We start from the raw sequence: 21,017 nt of genomic DNA, 5'->3' as shown, positions 1-21,017 counted from the left end.
TATCACTAATACTCTTAATTAATGTTTGTCTGAAACATTTATTGATGATAAATGATTAAATTATGGGTTCTTGTTTGTATTATCATTTGCTTTTTTATTTTAACTAAAATAAAAAATAATTAGATTCATTTCTAACTCCTTAATGTTTTCCTTGCTTGCCTCTATTAGTCTGTCTTCTTGAACTTTCTAATTTTTATATTTTATCTGTTGCAAACTGACTGACACATTTTGACCAGTTTCTTTTGTTGATTTTCAAGTCTTCTGATAATTATATGGGTAACCTCTGACATTTAGAGGTGAGTAAGAGCTATATATCTCCACAGCCACACTGGAGAATGATACGCTACAACAGAAGCGAGACTCAAGACCGAATTTGGCCACATGTGGAAATATATAAGATATCCCCCAAAATGTACACACATACTGAATAATTATATAGTCAGTGTTTATTAAAATATATTTCATTTTCAAAATTGAGCTATCAACTATTAAAGTGTGTATACATTTTTTTAGGACACCCTGTATATTATTAAGGAGACAAAGGCAAAAACAGCTATATGTCTTGTCTCTAAACTTAATCAATAAAGACTTGACCTGCCGCACTTTTGACACTCTAGCATATACTAGCAGGAAAGATGAATTCTAGCACAAACATAACAAATACCATGATGTCAAAATCAGTTAAACTTATGATGGAATTAGGTGAGATAATGTGCTGGGGTGTAGGACTGAATGGAGTTCTAGACTTAGAATGTCTCTCCAAGGAGTTTATTTACTTGGCTTCTCTGATTCTTTAACTCCATTTATATCAGGTTGGAGGTGCCTGAACAATACTTTTGGTCAATATAAAAATATTTTGAAATTCCATAGACCAATTTATGATACCTGATGCAGATTTAGATTGGGAATTTTGCAAGACAGTCATACTCTGAGCTTAGGACTCTACGTTACAACTCTCCCAATGCTTATGAACTGTTCTTGTTGATTGGGGATTGGGGACTTGATGTCCAGGAACTTTAGGTGTTAATTAACTATCTTATATTATAGTTTAAACTCAAGTACACCACATGTACTGAAATATATTAAAGCTAATTTCTGACACATTTAATTTTTTAAATTTTATTTTACCTTACATATTAATTATTCATTTTATTATGTATAGTGGATTCTTCCTACCTTTAACTTCTTAGTCTCTAATTTTTTACTTTGCAAATTTCCTTATTTACAGTTATTTAATATAGGGTTTACTATCTACATTTTATTTTGTTTTACTTTGAGATTGTTTTTGTAATCACAGGTAGTGAGCCTGGAGAGCATTGTCCACATTATGTATAGTAGAAATTGAGAGTTTTTTTCCCTTTTCCCTATTATCTCTGTAACAGCCCTTAGAGTTGCCTTAAGGAATTTAATAGTTCTTTAAACAGAGATTCCCTCCAACCCCTCTCCCCCCAATTTTATTTTATTTACCATAGAGAACAACAGATTAAAAAGTTTGTAATCCAATAAAGATTTTCCTTTTGTAGAACACTCATTTCAATCATTGAAGTTCATTATTTGTCATGTTTTGTAGCTATAATGTAGCTGTATTAATAAGGTTCTCTGGAGAAACAGAAACAATAGGAAATATAAAGAGCTATAAATTTGAGATGAGGTATATTTTAGGAATTGGCTCACATAGTTATGGAGGCTGAGAAGTACTGCAAGCTGCCATCTGCAAGGTAGAGATGCAGGAAAACCAGTGGTGTGCTTCACTGGGATTCTGAGAGGCTGAGAACCAGGAGGTCTGATGTCTAAAAGCAAGAGAAGATAGAGGTACATCTCATGAAGAGAGAGCAAGAATTCTCCCTTCCTCCACCTTTTTTGTTTTATTTAGGTCCTCAGTGAATCAGCTGATGCCCTCCTACATTGGTGAGGACACATGTCTTTACTTAGTCTGTAGATTCAAATGCTAATTTTCTTCAGAAATAGCTTTATAAACACACAGAAATAGTGCACTACCAGTGATCTGGGGATCCTTTTGTCCAGTCAAGTTGATACATGTAGTTAATTATCACAGTAGCCAAATTGCAGTTAATTATACACTCATATTAAGAATACTGTTTTAGTAAGAATGAACTATGTTCTGTTGCAATAACTCCTCAAATCTCAGGGGCTTTAAGTGTCAGTGGTGTTTCTTTGTTGTCTAAGTCCCTTTGATGTTGCTGTTCTCTGAGCCAAAGGGAAAGAGAGTGCTCTGGTAGGTCTCACACAAAAATTCACTGAAAATGACATGTGCTATTCCCATTCACAATTTATTGTGATGAACCTCCTGCCCCTTTCCACAGGTGGCCAGAACGGGAAGTCCTGCAGGTTCTTGGAAGCAAAAAGTCTGGAGGTACTATTTAGCAAATGCATAATGCCCACTTCAAATGCCCTTCTATGATGCTGTTGTTAGGGATAAAAACAATTAACAAACATTCATCTGTGAGTATTAGTTGCTATGGCAGTACAGTGCTTTATTTATTTATTTATTTATTTATTTATTTATTTATTTTAATTTATCTTTATTGTTGAAAGTATTACAGATATCCCCCTTTTTTTCTCCATCGATCCCTCCACCCCACTTCCAACCCCCACCAGGCCTTCACCACACTATTGTTTGTGTCCATGGGTTATGGATATATGCATATAAGTTCTTTGATTAATCTCTCCCCACCCACTCCCCCACTCCCACCTTCCCACTGAGATTCATCAGTCTGTTCCATGCTTCTATGTCTCTGGATCTATTTTGTTCCTCAGTCTATTTTGTTCATTAGATTCCACATCTGAGGGAGATCATGTAAAACTGAATTAGGAAGAATCAGAAAACCTGAATAGACTAACAACTGATGAAATCGAAACAGTAATAAAAAAAAACTCCCAGCAAACAAAAAACCCCATCCGGACAGCTTCACAGGGGAGCTTTCTAATTATTTAAGTTGTAAGGTTAGATAGTTTACTAAAAATTTCTCTTGCTTTTTGAGGTAGGCCTGTAGTGCTATGAATTTCCCTCTTAAGACTGCTTTTACTGTGTACCATAGATTTTGGGTTGTTATATGTTCATTTTCATTTGTTTCCAGGAAGTTTTTGATCTCTTTATTGATTTTATTGATAACTCATTCAGTGTTTAATAACATGAAATTTAGCCTCCATGTGTTTGAATGTTTTTAGTGTTTTTACTGTAGTTGATTTCTAAATTCATGCCATTGTGATCTGAGATGCTTGACATGATTTCAATCTTCTTGAAATTGTAGACACTTGTTTTGTGTCCTAACATACGGTCTGTCTTTGAGAATGACCCATGTGCACTTGAGAGGAATGTACATTTTGCAGCTTTGGGGTAAATATCAGTTAAATCCATCTGATCTAGTGTGCCATTTAGAGTCTCTGTTTCTGTGTTGACTTTCTGTCTGGAAGATATATCCTGTGAAATTAGTGGGGTGTTAAAGTCCACGACTATGACTGTATTGTTATTGATCTCTTCCTTAAAGTCCTTAAGGTTATTATTGATAGGTCCTTATTTATTGCCATTTTAATTCCCTATGCCTACATTTCTCTCTCTATTTCTTCTTATTACAGCAGTCTTTTTAACATTTCCTGAAATGCTGGTTTGGTGGTGATAAACTCCTTAGCCTTTTTTTGTCCGAGAAGCTCTTTATTTCACCATCTATTTTGAATGGTAGCCTTGCTGGATAGAGTAGTCTTGGTTTCAGATCCTTGATTTGCATTACCTTGAATACTTTATGCCATTTCCTTCTGGCCTATAGTGCTTATGATGAGAAGTCAGCTCACAGCCTTATGGGGGCTTCTTTGTATGTAACAGATTGCTTTTGTCTTGCTGCCTTTAATATTCTCTTTGTCTTGAATTTTTGGCATTTTAATTATGATGTGTGTGGGTTTAGACCTTTTTGTATTCTTCTTGCTTGGGACTCTCTGTGCCTCCTAAACTTGTGTGAATTTTTCCTTGACCAGGTTAGGAAAGTTTTGTGCCGTTATTTCTTTAACAGGTTCTCTAATCCTTGCTTACTTTTGACCTCCTCTGGCAGTTCTATAATGTGAATATCGTTATATTATATGTTGTCCCACAGTTCCCTTAGACTATCCTCCTGTTTTTTAATTGTTTTTTTTTCTTTGTGGATCTCTGATTGAGTGTCTTCTAACTCACTGATCCATTCCTCAGCTTCCTCTAATCTGCTGTTTATTCCTTCCAATGTATTCTTTATTTCTGCTACATCATTCTTAACTTCCTTCATAGTTTCCATATCTTTTTTGATGTTGTTGAGCATCCTTAAAATCAGTATTCTGAAATCTGTATCTGATACATTTCTTATCTCCATTTCATTTGGTCTTTTTCTGGAGACTTCTCTTGCTTTTTCATTTTGGCTTGTTTTTTTGTCTCCCCGTTTTGGCTGCCTATTTGGGCTTGTTTCTATGCATTAGGTAGATTTGTGATGACTCTCAGTCTTTTTGGAGGGTCTCTGGTGAAGGCTGATGTCAGATGCAGTTTGTGACTGGCCCTGAGTATCTTGTTTGGATCTATCAACAACCCTCAGTTTGAGGTTTCCTCGCTGGGGCTGGGTGCATTTTGACAGGAACAAAATGCACACCAAAGTCTGATTTTCCAAGCCTAGGTCCAGAAGTAGATCAGGCAAAGACTCAAAGCTCTCTGAGGCCTACCTCTGCCTGCAGGCTAATTAATCTGATTCTCTTAATGAGCCCCAAGCTGTAGAAACTCCTCTGGGTAGGGTTAGAGGTTTTCTAGCAGGGTGGGGCAGTTACTTCCCCCCTAAGGCAAAAGCAGCCAATTGTCTGCCTGAGAAAGATGGGGGAATGACTGGGCACAGGAACCCAGATGGGTGCCTTCGGATCTCAATCACCAGAGCCCAAAACCCTAGTTTCTCCTTACACGGCTACAGTCTACTCTGCCCTCCCTCTGCTAGAGCCCAAGTTGTATGGCTGCACACAGAACTTTGTGCATTGACTCTTTATGAGGGTGCCTGCATTTCCAGCCATCTCTCCCTGGCTGACAGAAACACTACTGCTTTTCACAGCCAGATGTTATGTGGGCATCCCTCTCAGTTCTGGTGTCTGGGCTGTGAAGCCCAACTTGGGATTTAGGCCCAGGAGTCCTCAATGGGAAACCCCACAGCTGAGATATCCCTCCAGACCTTCAACTCCTGCCTGTAGGAGCCCAACCAACCCTCTCACATTTTTGCACTTTCTACCAGTCTCTATGTGGTCTCTGCTTTAGGTCCTTGGTTATGAGGATGCTCTCCAACTCATCTTCAGTTGATTATTCAGGATGGTTTTTCTATATTTTAGTTGTAATTCCAGTTTGGCCCTGAGAGAGTGTTAGTGTAGCTTCCACTCATTCCACCACCATCTTTTTTTTTTTTTTTTTTAAATATATTGTTATTGATTTCAGAGAGGGAAAGGACAGGGAGAGAGAGACAGAAGCATCAATGATGAGAGAGTCATTGATCAAGCCCGCAAACCTGGGCATGTGCCCTGACTGGGAATCAAACCCCGATTGCCTGGATCCTAGGTCGATGCTCAACTGCTGAGCCATGCCTGGCTGGGCCCAACACCATCTTTAATCTCAGTCACTACATTGCTTTTAAACAACCTACATTTAAACTACTCACCCGATTAACAGAAGCTCTGTCTTTTCTCTGCCAAACACCCTGAGTGATGCCCACAGCATGATGAGCACTCATGTAATCATACTCATTTGCTTCCATTCTCACTGCTTGAGTTGAATGCTTCCAAAGAGTCAACTGGGTGTTCTTTTTATCTTGTGTATGCCAGTTATGCTTACTTTTATAATTATGTAATTAAGTTAAATATTCCCAAATAATATTATGAGAACAGAAAGATAGGGTCCATCTCTTTGAAAATTGCTACTGAAATAGATATAAACTAGATTATTGCTACTTAAATTTTGATGTGCATACAAACTACCAAATGGTGGTGTTAAAGGCAAATTTTGATGTTTTGGGCTTGGGTGGAGCCTAAGATCCTTTAACAGAACAAAAAACAGGTTAAGATGCCTGCCAAAATGAAAGCCAAACTCATGAGGCAGGTGTTGGTGCAAAAGAAAGAGGTTTTATTTGGGAGCCACACGACCTGGGAGAATGGCAGACTCTCATTTCAAAGATCAATCTCTCTTCCATTTCAAAGAACATCACCCCTTTCTGCTCAAGCCTTGAGTTCTTATAGGGATAGGGAGGGGAGGGCTTTTTTTCCCCTCATTCAATTATTTTGCTAGCTTTTGGTCACTGGGGGCCCCATCCATTCATTTTTCTAGCTTTTGGCAGTGGGGGTCCTGTCCATTCATTCATATTTCTAGCTTTTGGACACTCTGTGTAAGAACCTCCCTTTGCCACCATCTGTCAGTAATTAGTACATACTATGAATTCTGCCAAGGCTTCACAAGCCCCTTGCTTAATCATTATTTGTACTTAGTAAATACTATGAGTTTCTCCTATGGCTCAGAAGTCACTTGCAAACTCACTATCTATGCTTTACATGGTTTATGTGTTTCATTCATTTTATTTACATATCTTGTCTTTTTTAGCAGAACTGATATGGCAAATTCACATTATGTAAAAGAATGGGAGGACTGATGGAAAATGACAATATAAAAATGGAGTTTTGATGGCTTAGTCAATAACTGCTGCTGCTTTAACAAATGGTGCATCATTGATGATTCTTTTTAAAGAAACTCTATAATTAAATTTCCTAATTATAAGTTATACATGCTCATTTTAGGAACTGAAAAATTCAAAAAAATTATAAAGAAAAAATCCATAATGCAGCCACCCTATGAAGATCACTGTCAATATTTTGGTGTACTAAAAATAATATTTTAGTAGTCATCTTTCCTCAACTGTTAAGATTGTACATACATTTTTTTTTGGTTTTTCTTTCAGTTTTGTTTTGTATTAGTTTCCAGTGTTCAGCTTAGTGGTTAGTTAATCACATATTTTACCTAGTCTTCCCCTCGATATTTCCAATACCCCAACTGGTGCCATACATAGTTATAACAATATTATTGACTATATTTTCTATGTGTTACTTACTTCCCTGTGACTATTTTGTAACTACCATTTTGTGATTCTTAGGCCTTTCATCTCTTTCACCCAGACCCCCAACACCCCTCCCCTCTAGCAATCACCAGTGTGCTCTTTGTGTCTATGAGTCTGTTTCAATTTTGTTTTTTTTCATTGTTGTTCTTTAGAGTCTACATGTAAGTGAAATTATATGGTATTTGTCCTTCTCTGACTGATTTATTTCACTGAGCATAATGCCTTCAAGGTCTATCCATGCTTTTGCAAGTAGTTAAATTTCAGTCTTTTTTATGGCCGAGTGATATTCCATTGTATATATTTACCACCACTTCTTTATATAACCTTTCATTGATGGGTACTTGGATTGCTTCCATAATTTGGCTGTTGTTAATAATGCTTCAAATAACATAGGAGTGCCTATATTCTTTTGAATTTATGTTTTGGATTTCTTTGGATAAATCCCCAGAAGTGGAATCAAGAAAAGCAGTGTTCTTTTTTAAACCAACACTTTAGGTAACTTTCTACACATCGAGTCATAAGTCTACATCTGGAAAATACTAGAACTGAATATAATGACTGTGTGTCATCAACCTAGGCTGACTGATATCATTTGTCCAGTAAAACTGCCTCTATCTTGTACGATGCTGCCATAATGCAAATCACAGACATCTGGGTTCCAAACAGTAAGTCATTCATTCAATCTCCTGCCTTACAATAATACAAGTATGATGTCAGGTTACAGGTTATTCCAAAAGAACACATCTTTGGAGATAAACTTAAGCCTTCAACATCCTCCAGTGTAGAGTAAGCACTGGGCAGCCAGCTTCTCAGCACTGATGGTAATACATGCTCCCTTCCTGGAGTTAATCTCATGGCAAGACTCCAGGCCAAGAGCAGGGCCAAAACCAGAGCTGGCCAAAGGGGTGCCTGAAGACTGACTCACATGAAAAGCATTTGGTTTTCAGGTGCCTTAACCTTCATAAGCCAGATCCATTTTTAATTTTTTGAGGAAACTCCATACTGTTTTCTGTACTGGCTGCATCAGTCTGCATTCCTACCAACAGTGCACAAGGGTACCCTTTTCTCCACGTCCTCACCAGCAAGTTTTCATTTGTGGATTTATTGATGATAGCCATTCTTACAGGTGTGAGGTGATATCTCATTATGGTTTTAACTTACATTTCTCTGATGATTAGTGACATTGAGCACTTTCCTTATGTCTATTGGCTATCTGTATGTCCTCTTTGGAGAAGTGTCTATTCAGGTCATCTGCCCATTTTTTAATTGGATTGTCTGTTTATCTGGTCTTGAGTGGTATGAATTATTTATAATTTTTTTATATTATCCTTATATCAGGTGCATCATTGCTGAATATGTCCTCTGATTCAGTAGGTTGTCTTTTTTTTTTTTTTTTTGATTGTTTGGTTTGCTGTGCAAAAACTTTTTAGTTTGATATAATCCCATTTTGTTTTTTTTCCTCTTGTTTCCTTGCATGAGGGAAAGTATTGCCAAGAGAAATACCAGAGATCTTTCTGACTGTTTTCTTTGAGCAATTTTATGGTTTAAGTCTTTAGTCCATCTTAACTTTATTTTTGCATATGTTGTAAGGAAGCACTCTAGTTTCATTTTTTGTATGTATCTGTCCAACTTTTTCAGCACTGCTTATTGAATAGGCTGTCTTTACCCCATTGTCTGTTCTTTCTTCCTTGTCAAATATTAATTGATCATAATGAAGTGGGTTTATTTCTAGGCTCTCTGTTCTGTTCCACTTGTCTACATGTCTGCTTTTATGCCAGTACCATACTGTTTTGATTACTATGGCCTTGTAATATAGTTTGATATCAGGTAGCATGATACTCCCTACCTTACTCTACTTTAAGATCATTGAAGCTATTCAGTTTTTACTTGGTTTTTTTGTGTGGTTCCTTATACATTTTTGGATTATTTTTTCCAGTTATGTGAAACAGGCCATTGCTATTCTGTCAGGAATTGCACTGAATCTATAAACTGCTTTGGGTAGCATCAATATTTTAATGATGTTTATTTTTTCTATCCATGAACACGATATATGCTTCCATTTATTTCTATCTTCCTCAATTTCTTTCTTCAGTGCCTATAATTTTCCAAGTATAGGGGTTTTACCTCCTTGGTTAAGTTTATTCCTAGGTATTTTTTTGATGCAATTGTAAATGTGATTACTTTCTTAGTTACCATCTCTAGTAGTTCTTTATTGGTATATAAAGATGCAACCAATTTCTGAATATTAATTTTGTATTCTGTTTCTTTACTGAATTCATTTATTAGTTTAGTAGTTTTTGGTGGTTTCTTCAAGCTTCTCTATATACAGTATCATGTCGCCTGCAAATAATGAGAGTTTTACTTCTTCCTCTCCAATTTGGATATCGTTTATTTCTTCTTGTCTGATTGCTGTGGCTAGGACTTCCACTACTATTTTGAATAAGAATGATGAAAATGAACATTCCAATCTTGTTCCTTATCTTAAGGAAAATGGTTTTAGTTTTTTTTATTGAGTAAAATGTTAGCTGTGAGTTTGTCATATATGGCATTTTTTATGTTGAGGTATGTTCCCTTTATTTCCATTTTGCTGCGAGGCTTTATCATAAATGGGTGCTGGATTATATAAAATGCTTTTTCTGCATCTATTGATATAATAATGTAATTTTTATTCTTCATTTTGTTTGTGGTTTATCACATTAATTGATTTGGAGATATTATAACAACTTTGCATCCCAGGAATAAATTTCACTTTATCATGGTGTATGAATTTTTAATGTCTTGTTCAGTCCAGTTTGCTAATATTTTGTTGATGATTTTTGCACCTATTTTCACCAGGGATATTAACCTATAAATTTTTTTTTTTTTTACTGTCTTTATCTGGTTTTGAAATTAGGATAATGCTCGTAAAATGAGCTTGGGAGTCTTCCCTACTCTTTTTTTTTTTTTTTTGGTGATAGTTGAGAAGGATATGTGTTAGTTCTTCTTTGAATGTTTGTAAAATTCACCTGTGAAGCCATCTGATCCAGGACTTTTGTTTATTAGCAGTATTTTGATTACTGCTTTGATTTGGTTGGTTGTAATGTTATTAAGTCTTGGAAGATTGAGCATTACCTGGAATTTTGGCATTCCAGATTGTCCAATTTGATGACATACCATTGTTCATAATATTTTCTTACAATCCTCTGTATTTCTGTGGTGTCAGTTTTTACTTCTCCTCTTTCATTTCTGATTTTATTTACTTGGGTATGCTCTTTTTTCTTAATGGGTCTGATTAAAGGTTTTTTAATCTTGTTTATCTTTTCAAGGAGCCAGCTCTTGGTTTCATTGATCATTTGTATTGTTTCTTTTGGTCCCTATGTCATTTAATCCATTCTAATCTTTTTTATTTACTTCTTTCTACTCAATTTGATCTTTGTTTCTTTTTTTTTCTTGTTTCTTTAGGTGTAAAGTTAGATTGTTTATTTGAGATTTTTATTGTTTTTATAGGCAGATCTGTATTGCTATGAATTTCCCTTTTAGGACTACTTTTACTGTGTCCCGGAGGTTTTTTAGTGGTTATGTTTATTTAAATTTGTCTCAAGGTAACTTGATTTTTTTTCTTGATCTCATTGTTGACCCACTCATTTTTTAGTAACATTTTACTTAGCCTCCATGTGTTTGTGTGCTTTTCAGTATTTTTCTTATAATTGATTTCCAGTTTTATGCCATTATGGTTAGAGAAGATGCTTGATATGATTTTAATCTTCTTAAATTTATTGAGACTTGTTTTTTATTCTAACATGTGGTCTATCCTAGAAAATGTTCTGTGTGTACTTGAAAAGAATGTATATTCTGATGCTTTGGGGTAAAATGCTCTAATTATATCAACTGAATCCATTACACCTCAGGCTGCTGTTTCTTGTTGATTTTCTGTATGAAAGATCTATCCATTGATGTCAATGGGGAGTTAAAATTTTCTACTATGACTTTATTACTGTCAATCTCTCCCTTTATGTCTATCAAGATTTGCTTTATATATTTAGTGCTCATATTTGGGGTGCATAAATGTTTACAAAAGTTATATCCTCTTGTGGGATTGCTTTCTGTATTATTATATAGTGTCCTTCTTTGTCCCTTATTATAGCTTTTGTTTTAAAGTCCATTTTGTCAGATATATGTATTGCTACCCAAGCTTTTTTTCCTTTCTGTTTGCATGAAATACTTTTTCCCTCCCTTTTATTTTAGTCTGTGTGTATCTTTTGTTCTGAAGCAGGTCTCTTGCAGATTGCACATATATGGTTCTTGTTTTCTTATCCATTCAGCTACACTATGTCTTTTGATTGGAACATTTAAGCTATTAACATTTAAAGGGATTATTGACAGGTATGTATTTATTGCCATTTATTCTTTTAACTGTTTTCTTGTGCCACCCCCTGCCCCCTTTTTTTCCCATAAAGCAGGCCTTTAACATTTCTTATAATACTGGTTTGGTGGTAACAAGCTCCTTTAGCTTTTTCTGCTCTGGGAAGCTCTTTATTTCATCTCCAATTTTAAATGATAACCTTGCTGGGTAAAATAGTCTTGGTTGTAGGTCCTTACTTTTCATTACCTTGAATATGTCATGCCAATCCCTCAGGCCTGAAATGTTTCTGCTGAGAAATCAGCTGACAGTCTTAGGGGAGCTTCCTTATAGATAATTGTTTTTCTCTTGCAGATTTTAATATTCTCTATTTATCTTTAACCTTTGCTATTTTAATTATAATGTACCTTGGTGTGGTCCTCTTTGAATTCATCTTGTTTGGTACTCTGTGTTTCCTGGATTAGTAGGTCTCTTCTATTTACCAGGTGAGGGAAGATTTCTGTCATTATTTCTTCAAATGAGTTTTCATTCTCTTGCTCTTTCTTTTCTCCTTCTGGTAACCTTATGCTGTGGATGTTGTTTTACTCTTCATACTGTCCTAAAGGCCTCTTAAATTGTCTTCATTAATTTTAATTTATTTTCTTTTTGTTGCTCTGATTAGATGTTATTTTTTACCTTGTCTCATAATTTGCTGATTTGATCCTCTGCTTCATTTTACCTGCTGTTTATTTCTTCCAGTGTGTTCTTCATTTTAGATATTGTATTCATTATTTCTGATTGGTCCTTTATGATGGTTTTTATGTCATTTTTCATGCTGTTGAGCATCCTTATAACAAATTTTTTGAACACCATATCTTATTAATTCCTTGCCTCAATTTAATTTATCCTTTTTTCTGGAATTTCCTTTTGTTCTTTCATCTGGGGCATGTTTCTTTGTCTCCCCTTTTTGGCTGCCCCCTTGTGTTCGATTCTATGTATTTGGTAGATCTTTTATGACTCCCAGTCTTGGTTATGTGGCTTTAGGTAGTAGGTGTCTTGTAGGGTCTAGTGGTGCAGTCTCTTTGATCAAAGGAGCTGGGTGCTCCAGTACTGTCCCTTGTGTGGGTTATGTGAGCCCTTCTGTCATAATTAAGAATTTTAAAATTTATCTTTATTGTTGAAAGCATTACAGATCCCTCCCTTTTTTTCCCCATTGATACCTTACACCGAACATCCAACCTACCCCCAGGCCTTCCAGGCACTATTGTCTGCATCTAAGGGTTATGCATTTTAACATGTAAGTTCTTTGATTAACCTCTCCCCACCCACTCTACACTCCAGCTTTCCCTTTGAGATTCCTTAGTCTGTTCCATGCCTTTATGTCACTGGATCTGTTTTGTTGATCTGTTTATTTTGTTCACTATATTCCTCATATGAGTGAGATCATGTGATACTTGTCTTTTTCTAACTGGCTTATTTCACTTAGCAAAATACTCTCCAGTTCCATCCATGCTGTCCCACAGTGTAAGAGATCTTTTTTTACAGCTGCATAGTATTCCATTGTATAAATATACCACATCTTTTTTATCCACTCATCTACTGATGGGCACTTGAGCTGTTTCCAGATCTTAGTTATTGTAAATTGTGCTGCTATGAACATAGGAGTACATAAGTTCTTTCTGATTGGTGTTTTGAGTATCCCAGCATATATTTCTAGAAGTGGGATCACTGGGACAAATGACAGTTTCATCTTTAATTTTTGAGGAAACTCCATACTGTTTTTCATAGCGGCTGCTCCAGTCTCCATTCCCACCAGCAGTGTACTAGAGTTCCCTTTTCTCCACATCTTCTCCAACACTTGTCGTTTTCTTGATGGTAGCCATTCTAACTGGTGTGAAGTGATAACTCATTGTCATTTTAATTTGCATCTCTCTGATGATTAGTGACTTTTAGCATTTTTTCCATGTGTCTCTTGGCCATTGTATGTCTTCTTTGAAGTGTCTGTTTAGGTCCTTTGCAATTTTTAAATAGAATTGTTTGTCTTCCTTTTGTTAGGTTGTATGAGTTCCTTACATTGCATTGAATTTATAGATTGCTTTGGGTGGTATCGACATTTTAATGATGTTAATTCTTCCAATCCATGAACACAGTACATTCTTCCAGTGGTTTATATCTCCCTCTATCACTTTTTGCAATGTCCTGTAGTTTTCTGAGTACAGGTTTTTTAACTTCTTGGTTAAGTTTATTCCTAAATATCTTAACTTTTTGTTGCAATGGTAAATGGGATTGTGTTTTTAGTTTCTCTTTCTGAGAGTTTATTATTGGTGTATAAAAATGCCATAGATATCTGGGTGTTAATTTTGTATCCTGCTACATTGACAAATTCATCTATTAAATCTACTAGTTTTTTGGTGATTTTTTGGATTTTCTATTACAATATCATGTTATCTGCAAATAATGACAGTTTTACTTCCTCCTTTCCAATTTGCATGCCTTTTATGTTTTCTTCTTATCTGATTGCTGTGTCTAGGACTTTCAGTACTATTTTGAATAAGAGTGGTAAAAGTAGACACCTCTGTCTTATTCCTGTTCTAAGAGGAAATGCCTTTAGTTTTTGCCCTTTGAGTATGATGTTGGTTGTAGGTTTGTCATATATGGCTTTTATTATATTGAGGTATGATCCCTCTATTCCGACTTTGCTGAGAGTTTTTAACAAAAATGATGTTATATTTTGTCAACTGTTTTTCCACATCTATTGATATGATCATGTGATTTTTGTCTTTCAATTTGTTTATGTGATATATCACATTTATTGATTTGTATCAGCCTTTCATTCCTGGAGTAAATCTCATGTGGAGATGGTGTATGATCTTTGTAATGTGTTGCTGAATCTGACTAACTAATATTTTATTGAGGATTTTAGCATCTTTTTCATCAGTGATACTGGCCTATAATTCTCTCTTTGTAGTGTTATTATGTGGTTTTGGAATTAGGCTAATGCTGGCCTCTTTAAAAAAGCTTGGAAGTGTTCCTTCCTCTTGGATTTTTTTGAAAAGTTTGAGGAGGATAGGTGTTAGTTCTTCTTTGAATATTTGTTATAACTTCCCTGTGAATCCATCTGGACCATGTGTGTTTTTTTTTTGTGCTGGGAATTTTTTTGATTACTGCTTCAACTTCATCAGTAGTTATTGGCCTATTCAGGTTTCCTGACTCTTCCTGATTGAGTTTTGGAAGGTTGTATTTTTCTTAGAATTTGCCCATTTCATCTTCATTGTCCAGCTTGGTGGCATACAGTTATTCATAGTATTTTTTTACAATCCTTGTATTTCTGTTGGGTCAGTTGTTACTTTTTGATTTTGTTTATTTGGTTACTCTTTTTGTTTCTTGATGAGTCTGGCTAAATGTCCATCCACCTTGTTTATCTTTTCAAAGAGCCAACTCTGGGTTTCATTGATATTTTGTATTGTTTTAGTCTCTATGACATTTATTCCTGCACTGATCTTTATTATTTTCTTCCTTCTGCTTACTCTCGACTTTTCTTGTTGTTCTCTTTCTAAGCCTTTAAGTTGTAAGATTAGATAATTTATTAGATTTTTTTGTTTATTGGCATAGGCCTGTAGTGCTATGAATTTCCCTCTCAGGACTGCTTTCATTGTGTCCCATAGATTTTGGGTCATTGTGTGTTCATTTTTGTTTGTTTTAGAAAGTTTTTTATTAATTCTTTATTTCATGGGTAATGCATTCATTGTTTAATAACATGCTATTTAGCCTCCATGTGTTTGAATGTTTTTTAGTGTTTTTATTGTAGTTGATTTCTATTTTCATGCTATTATGATAAGATACTTGATATTATTTCAATCATCTTGAACTTGTAGAGACTTGTTTTGTGTCCTAACATGTGGTCTCTCTTTGAGAATGTCCCATATGCACTTGAGAGGAATGTATATTTGTAGCGTTGGGGTGGAATGTTCTGTAAATGCCAGTTAAATCCATCTGATCTAGTATGTCCTTAAGGTTCACTGTCTCCTTATTGATTTTTTATCTGGAACACCTATCTAGTGAAGTCAGTGGGGTGTTTAAGTCCTCTGTTATGACTGTATTGCTGTTGATCTGTCCCATAAAGTCCTCCAGAAGTTTTTTGTTGTTTTTTTTAGTAAATTTAGATGCTGTTTGGGTGCATATATGTTTATCAGGGTTATATCCTTTTGTTGGGTTGATCCATTTAATATTATGTAGTGACCATTCTTGTCTCTTGTAATGGTCTTCATTTTTAAGTCTATTTGGCTATTTTAAGTGTATTACTATGATAGCTTTTTTTCCATTTCAATTTGCATGGAAAATTTTTCTGCCCCTTCACTCTATCTTGTGTGAGTCTTTTTTCTAAGGTGGGTCTCTTTTAAACAGTATGTACTTTGGTCACTCAGTTTTCTTACCCACTCAGTTACCCTACACCTTTTAATTGGATCACTTAAACCATTTAAATTTAAGATTATTATTGATAGGTACTTACCTATTGCCATTTCCTTTATGCTTATGTTTCTCTATATATATTTCTAGTTCATATTACAGCACTCCCTTTAACAATTACTGCAGTGCTGGTTTGGTGGTGATAAACTCCTTTAGTCTTTTTATTGTGTGTGAAAAGATCTTTATTTCATCATCTATTTTGAATGATAGCCTTGCTGGATAAAGTAATCTTGGTTTCAGATCCTTGTTTTACATTACCTTGACTACTTCATGCTATTTTCTTCTGGCCTGTAGTTTCTGATGAGTAATCAGCTGACTGCCTTTGGGAGCTCCTTTGTAAGTAACAGATTGGTTTTCTCTTGCTGCCTTTAATATTTTCTCTTTGTCTAGAGTATTTGGCATTTTAATTATGATGTGTCTGGGTGTAGGCCTCTTTGGCTTCTTCTTTCTTGGGACTTTTTCTGCCTCCTGAACTTGTGTGACTTTTTCTTTAACCAGGCTAAGGAAGTTTTCTGCCATTATTTCTCCAAACAAATTCTCTATCCCTTGATTATTCTCTTCTGCTTCTGACTGTCCTATAATGTGAATATTATTATGTTTCATGTTGTCCCACAGCACCCTTAACTGTCTTCCTGATTTTTGTTTTTTCTTTTTGAAGCTCTGATTGAATGATTTTTTCTACCCCATCTTCTAATTCACTTATCCGACCCTCAGCTTCATGTAATGTGCTGTTTATTCCTTCAAATGTATATTTTATTTCTGCTATGTCATTCATAATTTCTTTAATAGTTTCTATATCTCTTCTCATGCTGTTGAACATCCTTACACTCATAATTCTGAACTGTATATCTGATAGATTGCTTATCTCCATTTCATTTAGCCATTTTTCTGGAGACTTCTCTTGTTCTTTCATTTGGGGCTTGTTTTTTTTTGTCTCCCTCTTTTGGCTGCCTATTTGAGTGTGTATCTATTAGGTAGACTTGCTAGGACTCTCAGTCTTTTTAGGGGGTGTCTGGTACAGACCAATGTCAGATGCTCTTTTTGACTTGCCTTTAGTACCCTGTTTGTGGCTATCAACAACCCACAGCTTGTGGTTCCCTTCATTGGGCTGGGTTGTTGTTCCCTCTGCTGGGACTGAGTGTGTTTTGTCAGGACCAAGATGCACACCACAGTCTATTTTTCCAAGGCCTGCATCAAGAAGATCAAGCAAAGATTCAAAGCACCCAGATATTTTTCTCTGCCTGCAGACTGATTGGTTTTAATCTCTTAGTGGGCCTCAAGCTATTTACAGCAAGGAGAAAACTTCACAGGGTGGAGCTAGAGGTTTTCCTTTGAGTGTGCCAATTACTCCCCCCCACCCCCAGGCAAAATCTGCTTGGCTGGCAAAAGTATGCCTGAAAAATATATCCTCTGCAGTATGGGAGAATGACTCAGCATAGGAATCCAGGCAGTTGCCCTCTGAGCTCAATCTCCAGAACTTGCAACCCTGAATTCTCCTCACAGTGTTCTAGTGCACTCTGCCCTTCCTCTGCCAGAGCACAGTGTGAGTGCTTGTACACAAAACTTTGTGCATTGGCTCTTTAAGAAGGTGCCTGCATTTCCAGCCATCTCTCCCTGGCAGACAGAAGCCCTGCTTCTCTTCACAGCCAAATGTATGTGGACACCTTTCTCAGTTCTGATACTCTGGTATGAAATCCTCACACCTGAGATATCCCTCTGGACCTTTGGCTGCTGCGTCTGGGAGCCCAGCCAGCCCTCTCACCCCTGCACTTCCTACCAGTCTTAATGTGATCTCACTTTAGGTCCTTGGTTATGAGGGTACTCTCTATCTAGTTTTCAGTTGATTATTCAGGACAATTTCTTTACATTTTATTTATAATTCCAGTTTGGTCCTGGGAGAGTTTCAGAGTAGCTTCCACTTAATCCTCTGCCATCTTGGTATCCTGTAATTGAATTTTGTCTGTTATTGGCCTGTTTGTGTGTGGGATTGACCCTCAGGATGGCTGACTATAAGGCTCAACTCTCACCACAGCATGTGATCTGCTGTGCAGGTGCTGGCCTCAGCAGTGTTTGATCCCTGCTGTGATATATATATATTTTGATATATTGTTTGATAACCATATTGGATCCTGCTCTGATGTTGTCTGAAGTGGACCAGTAGGTGTGTTGGTCCTGGGCATATTGGGAGGGACTCTGGTGCAGACCAGTACAAGGTGCTTCTTGTGACTGACCTTGGCAATCTGTTTGGAGCTACAAGCTATCCACTGTTTGTAGCTTCCTCTGCTACACCTGGGTCATGCAAGAATGACCAAGCTGTGCACTAAAGCTGGCTTTTACCATCTCCAAAACCAGTATTAGTTCAGCAAAAGCCCCAAGGCACCTTGAGGTCCACCTCAGTCTGGCTTTGCCTGCTGCCTGCCTTTTAGGGTCAGTGACTGAAAGAGCCTCTGGCTGTTCTCTGCAACAGGGTATAAGTTCCACTGGGTGGGGTGAAAAGGTGTCCAGAAATTGGGGCTATTGCTTTCTCCCAGGTTGATGCCACAGAGAGGGGATTGCTCCATTGAAGAAAGGTTGTGTCTACATTATTGGAGAATAGCTTAGCACAGAGATCATGGTGGCTTGCTCTTTAGCTCCCTCCCAAGAGCCAGAAATCCCAGACTCTCTTTACAGGACTCTATTCCATTCTGCCTCCCCTCTGCCACGGCCACAATGAATGGATGCCGACTAAATTTTGTGTTTGCCTTTTAAGCTGTTGCCTGTGTTGTTAGTGGATTCCATCTCTCCCTGGCAGAAAAACTCCGCTACTTTTCACAGCCAGATATGACTTCCTGTTCCCAGCTCTGATACTCTGGGATGGGGAGCCTTACTTGAGCTTCAGACCCCATATTTCTCAGGGTAACCCCCTTCAAGTGATATATCCTTCAGGACACTAGCCACCACCCATGGGAGCAAAGCCACTCCTTTTTGCACCTCTGCCCTTCCTACCTGTATTGATGTGGCTTCTTCTGTAAATCCTTGGTTATAAGACTTCTCTTCAGTTAGTCCTCAGATGGTTAGGTAGGATGATTCTTCTATAATTTAGTTGTAATTCCAGTTTGGTGCTTGGAGGAAGTGAGTGTAGCTTCCACCTACTGAGCCGCCATCTTGGATCACTTAGAGCTGAATCCTTTTCAGTGCTGTTCATTTTTTAATAGTCTCCACTTTTGCTCTTATTTTTCATTGCCAGCATCATGTTTTGCAGTTAAACAGTTAGAAAATTATAAGAAAATTATTTACAGTACAGTAAGCTGTAAAGTGAAATATACCAGTATCCTCAGTGCTAAATTTTAAATCGACAATATCTCATTTGAATGGTCTTTTTTTTTTTTTTTCCATATTGCTTACTCTCTTAATGTGTGTTTGTATGTTGATTAACTGGATCAAAATTTGGCTGAAGGCAGGTGCAACAAATGGTTTCATTTATACCTTTTAAAGCCTAGGCTGTGATTTGCTCAAGGACTCAGATGGTCCTCGGTCATTGAATAATTAATTCATGCCATTGTTATTGTATAGAGCAAGAACTCCCTTATACCAGGCTCTGAGTATTGAGGATGACAGACCAGCCACTAGAGAAACTTGGGTGACTTTGCAAGACAGACATTAAACAAATTACATTAACAATTCTTTAGAATTTGCTTCCAAACTGTCAAAATAAGTACAGGGTACTTTTCCAGGGGCATCTCTCTGCCTGGGAGACACAAGGGGACTGAAGCTTGAAAGTTGTGGAAAAAGAAGGGCTGAGGGAAGCATGTTTCAGACAGAAGGAACAATATAGTAAAGTCTCTGAGGAGAGAAGTGAATGTTTCTAAAGACTGTAAAGCTCCCTGTGGCTGAGGTGTTCTTGGTCGAGTGAAGGGAATCAGGCAGTGTGGTCAGAAGGAGGCAGGGCCAGATCCATTTTTTATGTTTGCATGAAATAAATAAATCTCAAACTTGTATTTTGAACTTTAACCTAAAGGAAGTGTGAAGCCACTAAAGGAAGGAAGTGCCACAATAAGATATTCCCTTTACAAAATGTATTCTGTCTGTTGTAGAGAATGTATTAAGGACTAGTGTAAGGTGGATCAATTGAGATTGAGTAGGAGAGAGAGGTTTGTGCCATTTTGAGGAGGTAGAAATAGTGAGAAGCAAATGGATTCTGGAACTGTTAAAAGATTTGGGCCAATGAACTGGGTGCTTGGTTGGATGAAGAAGATTCACTGGGGAAGAAAAAAGAGTTGAAGTGGACTTCTGAGTTCCTGACAGGAAGACCAGGTAGGTGGAGGAACCATTATTGAGTATGGGCTTCTGGAGATAGGCTCATATTTGTGATTAAATTTCTTGAACTTCTTTTATATTGCATTTGGGGGACTGTGAGAATCCCCAGTAGGTTTTGTGTTTGGACATCAGATGAGAGCTTTAAGCTGTCACAGGAATTTAAGAGTTATCAATGTTCAGATAGTAATTGAGGTCATGGGCAGGAATACAGGCCCTTAGTGTGAACATATGAAGTTCTGAGGAGCTTCAGCATGGAAGAGCCTACGAATGGAGCAGAGCTTGGCATTCTGAGAAGCTGTTAGGAGGACAGTGGTCATGACAGGGAAAGGGGCTTTAAAGAGGGAATACCAGGGAGTTTCCTTACCACTGAGAATCCAAACAGTGCCCAGCATGGGGATAGCACAGAGCATAATCTTAGTACATGGAGGTCAAATTTTCTCTCTCTACTATTCAGATTTGCTCAGACCAGGGTTGGGACCATAATCTATGCACCCATAATGCAAGCTTGTGACTCATTTCTTACCTGAACTCATTTGTCAGCAAAACTCCAGGTTTCATTGGGTTTTTGAAAACCTGATATCATATATCATTTTATTCTGGAATAAGACCATGTTGATTATTTTTATAGCAACTTTAACTTATTGTGGTTACCCAGCCCAGAAATTCTTTCAAGTGCAGTCCTAACATTTGAGATCCATCCCCTGCCCTCCCTATCACTCTGAATCAGAATAAAGATTTATAAACTAAAGTGATACTTGGATTAAGTAGACCCTGGTAAAATACCTTCACCAATTTTCTTGTCCTGACATCTTTCTGTTCATGTCCTAATT

At 36.9% G+C, this 21,017-nt stretch overlaps 1 protein-coding gene across 1 annotated transcript in view; it reads left to right on the top strand.

Annotated features, from left to right (window-relative positions):
- The window catches only part of HECW1 (HECT, C2 and WW domain containing E3 ubiquitin protein ligase 1), a 578,356-nt gene that overhangs the window by 118,595 nt on the left and 438,744 nt on the right, over positions 1–21,017 (top strand). The window lies entirely within an intron of this gene.

Source organism: Miniopterus natalensis, chromosome 10 (genome assembly GCF_054644295.1).
Source record: "Miniopterus natalensis isolate mMinNat1 chromosome 10, mMinNat1.hap1, whole genome shotgun sequence".
Classification (NCBI taxonomy): domain Eukaryota; kingdom Metazoa; phylum Chordata; class Mammalia; order Chiroptera; family Miniopteridae; genus Miniopterus; species Miniopterus natalensis.
Note: the sequence above shows the minus strand (reverse complement) of the source record. Positions and strands in the feature narration are given on the sequence as shown.